This window comes from Hyla sarda, chromosome 7, assembly GCF_029499605.1.
Source record: "Hyla sarda isolate aHylSar1 chromosome 7, aHylSar1.hap1, whole genome shotgun sequence".
NCBI classification, from domain to species: Eukaryota; Metazoa; Chordata; class Amphibia; order Anura; family Hylidae; genus Hyla; species Hyla sarda.
Window position 1 is genome coordinate 235,099,564 of NC_079195.1, and position 15,000 is coordinate 235,114,563.

Genomic DNA, 15,000 nt, shown 5'->3' on the forward strand with positions numbered 1-15,000 from the left:
GGAGACGGTGACCAGTTGCCCATAGCAACCAACCAGATCTCTGCTTTCCTTTGTGAAAAGGCCTCTGGAAAGTGAAAGCAGCGATCTGATTGGTTGCTATGGGCACCTGGTCGCCTTCTCCTCTAAAACAGGTTTGGATAAATCTCCCCCAGAATGTTTGTGTAAAAAAAACTAAACAAAACCCCCTCAAAACCACCCAAAAATCTAACAAAATACCCCACAATAGGTCATCCGGGAGTCGATATGGAGGCGGTACATGAAGCCCACATGGCGCTGCTCCTTTTGGCTTTGTCATTTTCCCTCCCATAGGATAATAAACACCAGTAACAGCTATTCAGTCCTCACAATAAAGAATCACATGACTCACAGCGCCAAATTTAAATGGCTTCTACTTCTACACACTAAAACAACGCAGAAGCATCGAGCTGCGTTCACACAGTGTTTCCCTGACGGATTTTATTTTCCGACTAAATAACCAAATCGCAGACTGGTTGCCATCAGGTGACACGCGACTTACATCACAGTCTACAGCGTCCTGCAGGATTTTTGGTGACAGCCGCAACGATTTTCCCCGGGGAGATCACCAGGCGCAGTCCGTGGTTATGGCTCCTGATGACCGGGAACAACCGTGTCCGAATCTACGACATATAAAGAGATCACAAAGATCCCATCAGATCCACAAGCCCCAAAACCATTAAGGTAATGTGACCCAGGTGCAGAGAGGAGGAGACAATCTGATACACTGTAACGAGCCCTGCAGCTGTGAAAGGAGCAAGTCTACAGCCTCTGGGTCAGTGATTCCCAGCTAGTGTGCCTCCAGCAAAACTACAACTCCCAGCATGCCCGGACAGCCTAAGGCCAGTGTTTTCCAACCAGTGTGCCTCCAGCTGTTCTGTCCTGTGGATGTTTTACACTCAGATTGATACAGTGACCCCCGACCTACGATGGCCCCGACATATCATATATATACAGTGACCCCCGACCTACGATGGCCCCGACATACCATATATATACAGTGACCCCCGACCTACGATGGCCCCGACATACCATATATATACAGTGACCCCCCGACCTACGATGGCCCCGACATACCATATATATATACAGTGACCCCCAACCTACGATGGCCCCGACATACCATATATATACAGTGACCCCCGACCTACGATGACCCCGACATACCATATATATATACAGTGACCCCCCCTACATACGATGGCCCCGACATACCATATATATACAGTGACCCCCCGACCTACGATGGCCCCGACATACCATATATATACAGTGACCCCCCGACCTACGATGGCCCCAACATACCATATATATATACAGTGACCCCCGACCTACGATGGCCCCGACATACCATATATATATACAGTGACCCCCGACCTACGATGGCCCCGACATACCATATATATTCAGTGACCCCCCCTACATACGATGGCCCCGACATACCATATATATACAGTGACCCCCCGACCTGCGATGGCCCCGACATACCATATATATACAGTGACCCCCCCGACCTACGATGGCCCCGACATACCATATATATATACAGTGACCCCCGACCTACGATGGCCCCGACATACCATATATATATACAGTGACCCCCCCGACCTACGATGGCCCTGACATACCATATATATACAGTGACCCCCCGACCTACGATGGCCCCGACATATCATATATATACAGTGACCCCCGACCTACGATGGCCCCGACATACCATATATATACAGTGACCCCCGACCTACGATGGCCCCGACATACCATATATATACAGTGACCCCCCGACCTACGATGGCCCCGACATACCATATATATATACAGTGACCCCCGACCTACGATGGCCCCGACATACCATATATATACAGTGACCCCCGACCTACGATGACCCCGACATACCATATATATATACAGTGACCCCCCCTACATACGATGGCCCCGACATACCATATATATACAGTGACCCCCCGACCTACGATGGCCCCGACATACCATATATATACAGTGACCCCCCGACCTACGATGGCCCCGACATACCATATATATATACAGTGACCCCCGACCTACGATGGCCCCGACATACCATATATATATACAGTGACCCCCGACCTACGATGGCCCCGACATACCATATATATTCAGTGACCCCCCCTACATACGATGGCCCCGACATACCATATATATACAGTGACCCCCCGACCTGCGATGGCCCCGACATACCATATATATACAGTGACCCCCCCGACCTACGATGGCCCCGACATACTATATATATATACAGTGACCCCCGATCTACGATGGCCCCGACATACCATATATATACAGTGACCCCCCCCGACCTACGATGGCCCCGACATACCATATATATATACAGTGACCCCCGACCTACGATGGCCCCGACATACCATATATATTCAGTGACCCCCCCTACATACGATGGCCCCGACATACCATAAATATACAGTGACCCCCCGACCTACGATGGCCCCGACATACCATATATATACAGTGACCCCTCGACCTACGATGGCCCCGACATACCATATATATACAGTGACCCCCCCGACCTACGATGGCCCCGACATACCATATATATACAGTGACCCCCCCGACCTACGATGGCCCCGACATACCATATATATACAGTGACCCCCCCGACCTACGATGGCCCCGACATACTATATATATACAGTGACCCCCCGACCTACGATGGCCCCGACATACCATATATATATACAGTGACCCCCCGACCTACCATATATATACAGTGACCCCCGACCTACGATGGCCCGACATACCATATATATACAGTGACCCCCCGACCTACGATGGCCCGACATACCATATATATATACAGTGACCCCCCGACCTACGATGGCCCCGACATACCATATATATACAGTGACCCCCCGACCTACGATGGCCCCGACATACCATATATATACAGTGACCCCCCGACCTATGATGGCCCTGACATACCATATATATACAGTGACCCCCCGACCTATGATGGCCCTGACATACCATATATATACAGTGACCCCCCCGACCTACGATGGCCCCGACATACCATATATATATACAGTGACCCCCGACCTACGATGGCCCCGACATACCATATATATATACAGTGACCCCCCGACCTACGATGGCCCCGACATACCATATATATACAGTGACCTCCGACCTACGATGGCCCCGACATACCATATATATACAGTGACCCCCCGACCTACGATGGCCCCGACATACCATATATATATATAGTGACCCCCCGACCTACGATGGCCCCGACATACCATATATATACAGTGACCCCCCGACCTACGATGGCCCCGACATACCATATATATACAGTGACCCCCCGACCTACGATGGCCCCGACATACCATATATATACAGTGACCCCCGACCTACGATGGCCCCGACATACCATATATATACAGTGACCCCCGACCTACGATGGCCCCGACATACCATATATATACAGTGACCCCCGACCTACGATGGCCCCGACATACCATATATATACAGTGACCCCCCCGACCTACGATGGCCCCGACATACCATATATATACAGTGACCCCCGACCTACGATGGCCCCGACATACCATATATATATACAGTGAACCCCGACCTACGATGGCCCCGACATACCATATATATATACAGTGACCCCCGACCTACGATGGCCCCGACATACCATATATATACAGTGACCCCCGACCTACGATGGCCCCGACATACCATATATATACAGTGACCCCCGACCTACGATGGCCCCGACATACCATATATATACAGTGACCCCCGACCTATGATGGCCCCGACATACCATATATATATATACAGTGACCCCCGACCTACGATGGCCCCGACATACCATATATATACAGTGAGCCCCGACCTACGATGGCCCCGACATACCATATATATACAGTGACCCCCCGACCCACGATGGCCCCGACATACCATATATATATATACAGTGACCCCCCGACCTACGATGGCCCCGACATACCATATATATATATATATACAGTGACCCCCCGACCTACGATGGCCCCGACATACCATATATATATACAGTGACCCCCGACCTACGATGGCCCCGACATACCATATATATATATATATACAGTGACCCCCCCAACCTACGATGGCCCCGACATACCATATATATATACAGTGACCCCCGACCTACGATGGCCACGACATACCATATATATATATATATATATACAGTGACCCCCCCGACCTACGATGGCCCCGACATACCATATATATATACAGTGACCCCCGACCTACGATGGCCCCGACATACCATATATATACAGTGACCCCCCCGACCTACGATGGCCCTGACATACCATATATATACAGTGACCCCCGACCTACGATGGCCCCGACATACCATATATATATACAGTGACCCCCCCGACCTATGATGGCCCCGACATACCATATATATATACAGTGACCCCCGACCTACGATGGCCCCGACATACCATATATATATACAGTGACCCCCCCGACCTACGATGGCCCTGACATACCATATATATACAGTGACCCCCCGACCTACGATGGCCCTGACATACCATATATATACAGTGACCCCCCGACCTATGATGGCCCCGACATACCATATATATATACAGTGACCCCCGACCTACGATGGCCCCGACATACCATATATATATACAGTGACCCCCGACCTACGATGGCCCCGACATACCATATATATACAGTGACCCCCGACCTACGATGGCCCCGACATACCATATATATATACAGTGACCCCCGACCTACGATGGCCCTGACATACCATATATATACAGTGACCCCCCGACCTACGATGGCCCCGACATACCATATATATATACAGTGACCCCCGACCTACGATGGCCCCGACATACCATATATATATACAGTGACCCCCGACCTACGATGGCCCCGACATACCATATATATACAGTGACCCCCGACCTACGATGGCCCCGACATACCATATATATATACAGTGACCCCCGACCTACGATGGCCCCGACATACCATATATATACAGCGACCCCCGACCTACGATAGCCCCGACATACCATATATATATACAGTGACCCCCGACCTACGATGGCCCCGACATACCATATATATACAGTGACCCCCGACCTACGATGGCCCCGACATACCATATATATATACAGTGACCCCCGACCTACGATGGCCCCGACATACCATATATATACAGTGACCCCCGACCTACGATGGCCCCGACATACCATATATATATACAGTGACCCCCGACCTACGATGGCCCCGACATACCATATATATACAGCGACCCCCGACCTACGATAGCCCCGACATACCATATATATATACAGTGACCCCCGACCTACGATGGCCCCGACATACCATATATATACAGTGACCCCCGACCTACGATGGCCCCGACATACCATATATATATACAGTGACCCCCGACCTACGATGGCCCCGACATACCATATATATATACAGTGACCCCCGACCTACGATGGCCCCGACATACCATATATATATACAGTGACCCCCGACCTATGATGGCCCCGACATACCATATATATATACAGTGACCCCCCGACCTATTATGGCCCCGACATACCATATATATACAGTGACCCCCCGACCTACGATGGCCCCGACATACCATATATATACAGTGACCCCCGACCTACGATGGCCCTGACATACCATATATATATACAGTGACCCCCGACCTACGATGGCCCCAACATACCATATATATATATATATATATATACAGTGACCCCCGACCTACGATGGCCCCAACATACCATATATATATATATATATATACAGTGACCCCCGACCTACGATGGCCCCGACATACCATATATATACAGTGACCCCCGACCTACGATGGCCCCGACATACCATATATATATACAGTGACCCCCCCGACCTACGATGGCCCTGACATACCAAATATATACAGTGACCCCCGACCTACGATGGCCCCGACATACCAAATATATACAGTGACCCCCGACCCACGATGGCCCCGACATACCATATATATACAGTGACCCCCCCGACCTACGATGGCCCCGACATACCATATATATACAGTGACCCCCCCGACCTACGATGGCCCCAACATACCATATATATATACAGTGACCCCCGACCTACGATGGCCCCGACATACCATATATATACAGTGACCCCCCCGACCTACGATGGCCCCGACATACCAAATATATATACAGTGACCCCCGACCTACGATGGCCCCGACATACCATATATATACAGTGACCCCCGACCTACGATGGCCCCGACATATCATATATATACAGTGACCCCCCGACCTACGATGGCCCCGACATACCATATATATACAGTGACCCCCCGACCTACGATGGCCCCGACATACCATATATATACAGTGACCCCCGACCTACGATGGCCCCGACATACCATATATATACAGTGACCCCCCGACCTACGATCATTTCAGCATACGATCACTCTTAGAGGCAGCATCAACATCCGATGCTTTTGTATGTCGGGGCCATCGCATAAACGGCTATCCGACAGCGCACACTGCTTCAGCTGCCCCCGGATAGCCGTTTACGGTGCCCCGTGTGGTTTGCTGACGATCACTTACCTGTCCTCGGGCTCCGGCGCGTCCTCTTCGGGATCCCCTGCATCTTCGGCGCTCTCCATCGTCATCATCACGTCGCTGCGCACGCCGTCCCATCATCCAATAGTAGCAGCGTGCGTAGCGACGTAATGGCGGCGACGGAGAGCGAGTATGCCGGGGAAGCAGAGGCCTTGCCGGAGCATTGGGGAAAACCCGGGGACGCGGCGACAGCGATGGAGGGCGACATCCAGGGCAGCGGTGACGGTCCAGAGCGGCGGGGACACGTGATTACAACTTCCTATACCAGTGGGCTTCAACCTGTGGACCTCCAGATGTTGCAAAACTACTACTCCCAGCATGCCCGGACAGCCAACGGCTGTCCGGGCATGCTGGGTGTTGTAGTTTTGCAACATCTGGAGGTCCGCAGGTTGAAGACCACTTTCCTATACTTTACATTGCACGAATCCCTCAACATACGATGGTTTCAACAAACGATGGTCCATTTGGACGGATTCCCATCGTATGTTGAGGGACCACTGTATGTTGTTATTCTGCTTGTGATTGGTTGTCTGCAGGTTGTGGATCATGTTTGATATAAAAAAAAGTAATGGATCCTGACCTCAAGGACGTAACCAGAACTAAAAAGACGGGTACATGATGACTAATATACACCGCTCAAAACTATAGGGAACACCAAGACAACACATGGTAGATCTGAATGAACGAATCGTATGAAATCCTTTCCTCTTTACATAGATGAATGTGACAACAAAATCACCAAAAATTATCAATGGAGATCATTAACCCCTGGAGGTCTGGATATGGAGTCACCCTCAAAATCACAGAGGAAAACCCCACTACAGGCTGATCCAACTTTATGTAATGTCCTTAATACAAGTCCCAATGAGGCTCAGTAGTGTGTGTGGCCTCCACGTGCCCGTATGACCTCCCCGCCTGGGCATGCTCCTGATGAGGTGGAGGATGGTCTCCTGAGGGATGTCCTCCCAGACCTGGACTAAAGCATCCGCCAACTCCTGGACAGTCTGTGGTGGAGGAAGCGAGACGTCCCAGATGGGCTCAATTGGATTCATGGGAATGGGTGGCCAGTCCATAGCATCAATGCCTTCCTCTTGTAGGAACTGCTGACACACTCCAGCCACATGAGGTCTAGCATTGTCTTGTATTAGGAGGAACCCAACCGCACCAGAATATGGTCTCACAAGGGGTCTGAGGATCTCATCTCGGTACCTAATGGCAGTCAGGCTACCTCTGGCAAGCACATGGAGGGCTGTGCGGCCCCCCAAGAATTGCCACCCCACACCATTACTGACCCACCACCAAACCGGTCATGCTGGAGGATGTTGCAGGCAGCAGAACGTTCTCCACGGCGTCTCCAGACTCTGTCACGTCTGTCACATGTGTTCAGTGTGAACCTGCTTTCATCTGTTGTGGCCCAGTACTGTAGGGGTTACCCCGTGCTCCTGCTGTCCTGTCAGGCAGCCTCCTTCAGTGTCCCCAAGGCCCCCTGCTCTTGTTTCCCTGTTGTAAATATGTTTTACCATGTAAAGTATTATAAAATGTAATGTTGCTTTAAGAGTTATACCATGTGATATGTTGTGATTGTTACCCAGGAGGTACCAGTGACCAGGTGACCTATGGGCTCCCTGCTAGTCTCCCCCATATAAGTCCTGGGTGGAGCTTCTCTCTCTTCTGCTGAGGTCCAGTGCAGTCTTGTCTAGTGTGTGTGTCCAGAGTGTTGGAGACCTCAAAGTCCAGTCCTGCAGCCGCCATCAAGTCAAGTGAGATAAAGTCACAGCTTTATGAGTCAAGTCAGTGTGGTCTACATTCGATTGTCCCAATCCACTACAAGTCCCAGCAAGCCCTTAAGGTCACTAGTTACCTCCTTGGGCCCCGGCTGAACTGTATAGACTTTACCATCTCTCTACCTTCAGTAAAGCTACCATTATCCATAACTTGGTGTCAGAGTCTTTATTGCCCCAGTGCCCAGCCCAGGATCCAGCGGTATACCTTCAGGTGGTTATAGGACAAACCGCGCCCTGGCGTCAAGAATACAAGGGGTTAATGCCATCTGCCCCTAGGGTAACAACATCTGCCCCGCACCACACACCCCACCACCACACATCTGTGAAGAGCACAGGGCACCAGTGGAGAATTTTCCAATCTTGTTGTTCTCTGGCAAATGCCAAACGTCCTGCACGGTGTTGGACTGTAAGCACCACCCCCACCTGTGGACGTCGGGCCCTCATACACCCCCCACCTGTGGATGTCGGGCCCTCATACAATCCCCACCTGTGGATGTCGGGCCCTCATACAATCCCCACCTGTGGATGTCGGGCCCTCATACAATCCCCACCTGTGGACGTCGGGCCCTCATACAATCCCCACCTGTGGACGTCGGGCCCTCATACAATCCCCACCTGTGGACGTCGGGCCCTCATACAATCCCCACCTGTGGACGTCGGGCCCTCATACAATCCCCACCTGTGGATGTCGGGCCCTCATACAATCCCCACCTGTGGACGTCGGGCCCTCATACAATCCCCACCTGTGGACGTCGGGCCCTCATACAATCAATCCCCACCTGTGGACGTCGGGCCCTCATACAACCCCCACCTGTGGACGTCGGGCCCTCATACAACCCCCACCTGTGGACGTCGGGCCCTCATACCGCCCTCATGGAGTCTGTTTCTGAGCGTTTGAGTGGACACATGCACATTTGTGGCCTGCTGGAGGTCATTTTGCAGGGCTCTGGCAGTGCTCCTCCTGCTCCTCCTTACACAAAGGTGGAGGTAGCGGTCCTGCTGCTGGGTTGTTGTCCTCCTACGGCCTCCTCCACGTCTCCTGATGTACCGGCCTGTCTCCTGGTAGCGCCTCCATGCTCTGGACACTACGCTGATAGACACAGCAAACCTTCTTGCCACAGCTCGCATTGATGTGCCATCCTGGATGAGCTGCACTACCTGAGCCACTTGTGTGGGTTGTAGACTCCGTCTCATGCTACCACTAGAGTGAAAGCACCGCCAGCATTCAAAAGTGACCAAAACATCAGCCAGGAAGCATAGGAACTGAGAAGTGGTCTGTGGTCACCACCTGCATAACCACTCCTTTATTGGGTGTGTCTTGCTAATTGCCTATAATTTCCACATGTTGTCTGTTCCATGTGAAATTGATTGTCAATCAGTGTTCTTCCTGAGTGGACAGTGGGATTTCACACAAGTGTCAGTGACTTGGAGTTACATTGTGTTGTTTGTGTTACCTTTTATGTTTTTGAGCAGTGTATATACATTGTGGTGTTTATGTTCCCTTTATGTTTTTGAGCAGTGTATATACATTGTGTTGTTTGTGTTCCCTTTATGTTTTTGAGCAGTGTATATACATTGTGTTGTTTGTGTTCCCTTTATGTTTTTGAGCAGTGTATATACATTGTGTTGTTTGTGTTACCTTTTATGTTTTTGAGCAGTGTATATACATTGTGTTGTTTGTGTTACCTTTTATGTTTTTGAGCAGTGTATATACATTGTGTTGTTTGTGTTCCCTTTATGTTTTTGAGCAGTGTATATACATTGTGTTGTTTGTGTTACCTTTTATGTTTTTGAGCAATGTATATACATTGTGTTGTTTGTGTTACCTTTTATGTTTTTGAGCAGTGTATATACATTGTGTTGTTTGTGTTACCTTTTATGTTTTTGAGCAGTGTATATACATTGTGTTGTTTGCGTTACCTTTATGTTTTTGAGCAGTGTATATACATTGTGGTGTTTGCGTTCCCTTTTATGTTTTTGAGCAGTGTATATACATTGTGTTGTTTGTGTTCCCTTTATGTTTTTGAGCAGTGTATATACATTGTGGTGTTTATGTTCCCTTTATGTTTTTGAGCAGTGTATATACATTGTGTTGTTTGTGTTACCTTTTATGTTTTTGAGCAGTGTATATACATTGTGTTGTATACGTGTTCCCTTTATGTTTTTGAGCAGTGTATATACATTGTGTTGTTTATGTCCCCTTTATGTTTTTGAGCAGTGTATATACATTGTGTTGTTTGTGTTCCCTTTATGTTTTTGAGCAGTGTATATACATTGTGTTGTTTGTGTTCCCTTTATGTTTTTGAGCAGTGTATATACATTGTGTTGTTTATGTTCCCTTTATGTTTTTGGGCAGTGTATATACATTGTGTTGTTTATGTTCCCTTTATGTTTTTGAGCAGTGTATATACATTGTGTTGTTTGTGTTCCCTTTATGTTTTGAGCAGTGTATATACATTGTGTTGTTTATGTTCCCTTTATGTTTTTGAGCAGTGTATATACATTGTGTTGTTTATGTTCCCTTTATGTTTTTGAGCAGTGTATATACATTGTGTTGTTTGTGTTCCCTTTATGTTTTTGAGCAGTGTATATACATTGTGTTGTTTATGTTCCCTTTATGTTTTTGACCAGTGTATATACATTGTGTTGTTTATGTTCCCTTTATGTTTTTGAGCAGTGTATATACATTGTGGTGTTTATGTTCCCTTTATGTTTTTGAGCAGTGTATATACATTGTGTTGTTTGTGTTCCCTTTATGTTTTTGAGCAGTGTATATACATTGTGTTGTTTATGTTCCCTTTATGTTTTTGAGCAATGTATATACATTGTGGTGTTTGTGTTCCCTTTATGTTTTTGAGCAATGTATATACATTGTGGTGTTTGTGTTCCCTTTTATGTTTTTGAGCAGTGTATATACATTGTGTTGTTTGTGTTCCCTTTATGTTTTTGAGCAGTGTATATACATTGTGTTGTTTAATTTCCCTTTATGTTTTTGAGCTGTGTATATACATTGTGTTGTTTGTGTTCCCTTTATGTTTTTGAGCTGTGTATATACATTGTGTTGTTTGTGTTCCCTTTTATGTTTTTGAGCAGTGTATATACATTGTGTTGTTTATGTTCCCTTTATGTTTTTGAGCAGTGTATATACATTGTGGTGTTTGTGTTCCCTTTATGTTTTTGAGCAGTGTATATACATTGTGTTGTTTATGTTCCCTTTATGTTTTTGAGCAGTGTATATACATTGTGGTGTTTGTGTTCCCTTTATGTTTTTGAGCAGTGTATATACATTGTGTTGTTTGTGTTACCTTTTATGTTTTTGAGCAATGTATATACATTGTGTTGTTTGTGTTACCTTTTATGTTTTTGAGCAGTGTATATACATTGTGTTGTTTGTGTTCCCTTTATGTTTTTGAGCAGTGTATATACATTGTGGTGTTTGTGTTCCCTTTATGTTTTTGAGCAGTGTATATACATTGTGGTGTTTGTGTTCCCTTTATGTTTTTGAGCAGTGTATATACATTGTGGTGTTTGTGTTCCCTTTATGTTTTTGAGCAGTGTATATACATTGTGTTGTTTGTGTTACCTTTTATGTTTTTGAGCAGTGTATATACATTGTGGTGTTTGTGTTACCTTTATGTTTTTGAGCAGTGTATATACATTGTGGTGTTTGTGTTCCCTTTTATGTTTTTGAGCAGTGTATATACATTATGTTGTTTGTGTTACCTTTTATGTTTTTGAGCAGTGTATATACATTGTGTTGTTTGTGTTCCCTTTTATGTTTTTGAGCAGTGTATATACATTATGTTGTTTGTGTTACCTTTTATGTTTTTGAGCAGTGTATATACATTGTGGTGTTTGTGTTCCCTTTTATGTTTTTGAGCAGTGTATATACATTGTGGTGTTTGCGTTACCTTTATGTTTTTGAGCAGTGTATATACATTGTGTTGTTTGTGTTCCCTTTTATGTTTTTGAGCAGTGTATATACATTGTGTTGTTTGTGTTCCCTTTATGTTTTTGAGCAGTGTATATACATTGTGGTGTTTGTGTTCCCTTTATGTTTTTGAGCAGTGTATATACATTGTGTTGTTTGTGTTCCCTTTTATGTTTTTGAGCAGTGTATATACATTGTGGTGTTTGTGTTCCCTTTTATGTTTTTGAGCAGTGTATATACATTGTGTTGTTTGTGTTCCCTTTTATGTTTTTGAGCAGTGTATATACATTGTGGTGTTTGTGTTCCCTTTTATGTTTTTGAGCAGTGTATATACATTGTGTTGTTTGTGTTCCCTTTTATGTTTTTGAGCAGTGTATATACATTGTGGTGTTTGTGTTACCTTTATGTTTTTGAGCAGTGTATATACATTGTGGTGTTTGTGTTCCCTTTTATGTTTTTGAGCAGTGTATATACATTGTGGTGTTTGTGTTCCCTTTATGTTTTTGAGCAGTGTATATACATTGTGTTGTTTGTGTTACCTTTTATGTTTTTGAGCAGTGTATATACATTGTGTTGTTTGTGTTACCTTTTATGTTTTTGAGCAGTGTATATACATTGTGGTGTTTGTGTTCCCTTTTATGTTTTTGAGCAGTGTATATAGTGGATTGTGAATGATTTACAGAGAGACCGTGCTTCAATCACAAATGAATTTTATTATAGACATAAAATATGGTAAATATGTGAACTTCTGGCCAATCACAGGGCCCTTGTAGTAAATGACATATAAAACTGCTGGTTACAGAGGAGAAGATGAATAATCCGGATTGTGTAGATTAAATGGTTTACTCCAAAGTATGTAACAGGACAATACAATGGCTGATCCCGTATATATATTATTCATACAAATGGGCAATAGTATAAACAATAGTATATGGGCATCTGTGGATGTTTACCCTACATATTATTGGTTGGCTGTGAACCCTGTGGATGTTTACCCCCAGGTTGATACATTGTTACTCTGCTAATGATTGGTTGTCTGCAGGCTATGGATGCTTACCACTAGGTTGATACATGGTTGCTCTGCATATGATTGGTTGTCTGCAGGCTGTGGTCACTGTGGATGTTTACCCCCAGGTTGATACATTGTTACTCTGCTAATGATTGGTTGTCTGCAGGCTGTGGACCCTGTGGATGTTTACCCCCAGGTTGATATATTGTTACTCTGCTAATGATTGGTTGTCTGCAGGCTGTGGTCACTGTGGATGTTTACCCCCAGGTTGATACATTGTTACTCTGCATATTATTGGTAGTCTGCAGGCTGTGGACGCTGTGGATGTTTATCCCCAGGTTGATACATTGTTACTCTGCATATGATTGGTTGTCTGCAGGCTGTGGATGCTGTGGATGCTTTCCACTAGGTTGATACATTGTTACTCTGCATATGATTGGTTGTCTGCAGGCTGTGGATGTTTACCCCCAGGTTGATACATTGTTACTCTGCATATGATTGGTTGTCTGCAGGCTGTGGATGTTTACCCCCAGGTTGATACATTGTTGCTCTGCATATGATTGGTTGTCTGCAGGCTGTGAACCCTGTGGATGTCTACCCCCAGGTTGATACATTGTTACTCTGCATATGATTGGTTGTCTGCAGGCTTTGGACCCTGTGGATGTTTACCCCCAGGTTGATACATTGTTACTCTGCATATTATTGGTAGTCTGCAGGCTGTGGACGCTGTGGATGTTTATCCCCAGGTTGATACATTGTTACTCTGCATATGATTGGTTGTCTACAGGCTGTGGACCCTGTGGATGTTTACCCCCAGGTTGATACATTGTTACTCTGCATATGATTGGTTGTCTGCAGGCTGTGGATGCTGTGGATGTTTACCCCCAGGTTGATACATTGTTACTCTGCATATGATTGGTTGTCTGCAGGCTATGGATGCTTACCACTAGGTTGATACATTGCTACTCTGCATATGATTGGTTGTCTGCAGGCTGTGGACCCTGTGGATGTTTACCCCCAGGTTGATACATTGTTACTCTGCATATGATTGGTTGTCTGCAGGCTGTGGACCCTGTGGATGTTTACCCCCAGGTTGATACATTGTTACTCTGCATATGATTGGTTGTCTGCAGGCTGTGGACCCTGTGGATGTTTACCCCCAGGTTGATACATTGTTACTCTGCTAATGATTGGTTGTCTGCAGGCTGTGGTCACTGTGGATGTTTACCCCCAGGTTGATACATTGCTACTCTGCATACGATTGGTTGTCTGCAGGCTGTGGACCCTGTGGATGTTTACCCCCAGGTTGATACATTGTTACTCTGCTAATGATTGGTTGTCTGCAGGCTGTGGTCACTGTGGATGTTTACCCCCAGGTTGATACATTGTTACTCTGCTAATGATTGGTTGTCTGCAGGCTGTGGACCCTGTGGATGTTTACCCCCAGGTTGATACATTGTTACTCTGCTAATGATTGGTTGTCTGCAGGCTGTGGTCACTGTGGATGTTTACCCCCAGGTTGATACATTGTTACTCTGCTAATGATTGGTTGTCTGCAGGCTGTGGTCACTGTGGATG

At 46.4% G+C, this 15,000-nt stretch overlaps 1 protein-coding gene across 1 annotated transcript in view; it reads right to left on the minus strand.

Annotated features, from left to right (window-relative positions):
• The window catches only part of LOC130282307 (Krueppel-like factor 2), a 23,279-nt gene extending 22,487 nt beyond the window's left edge, over positions 1 to 792 (minus strand). The window contains exon 1 of the mRNA XM_056530409.1: positions 518 to 792. The gene's annotated coding sequence lies outside the window, so the exon portion shown is untranslated. The remainder of the gene's footprint in view (positions 1 to 517) is intronic.
• Positions 793 to 15,000: the final 14,208 nt, after the last annotated feature.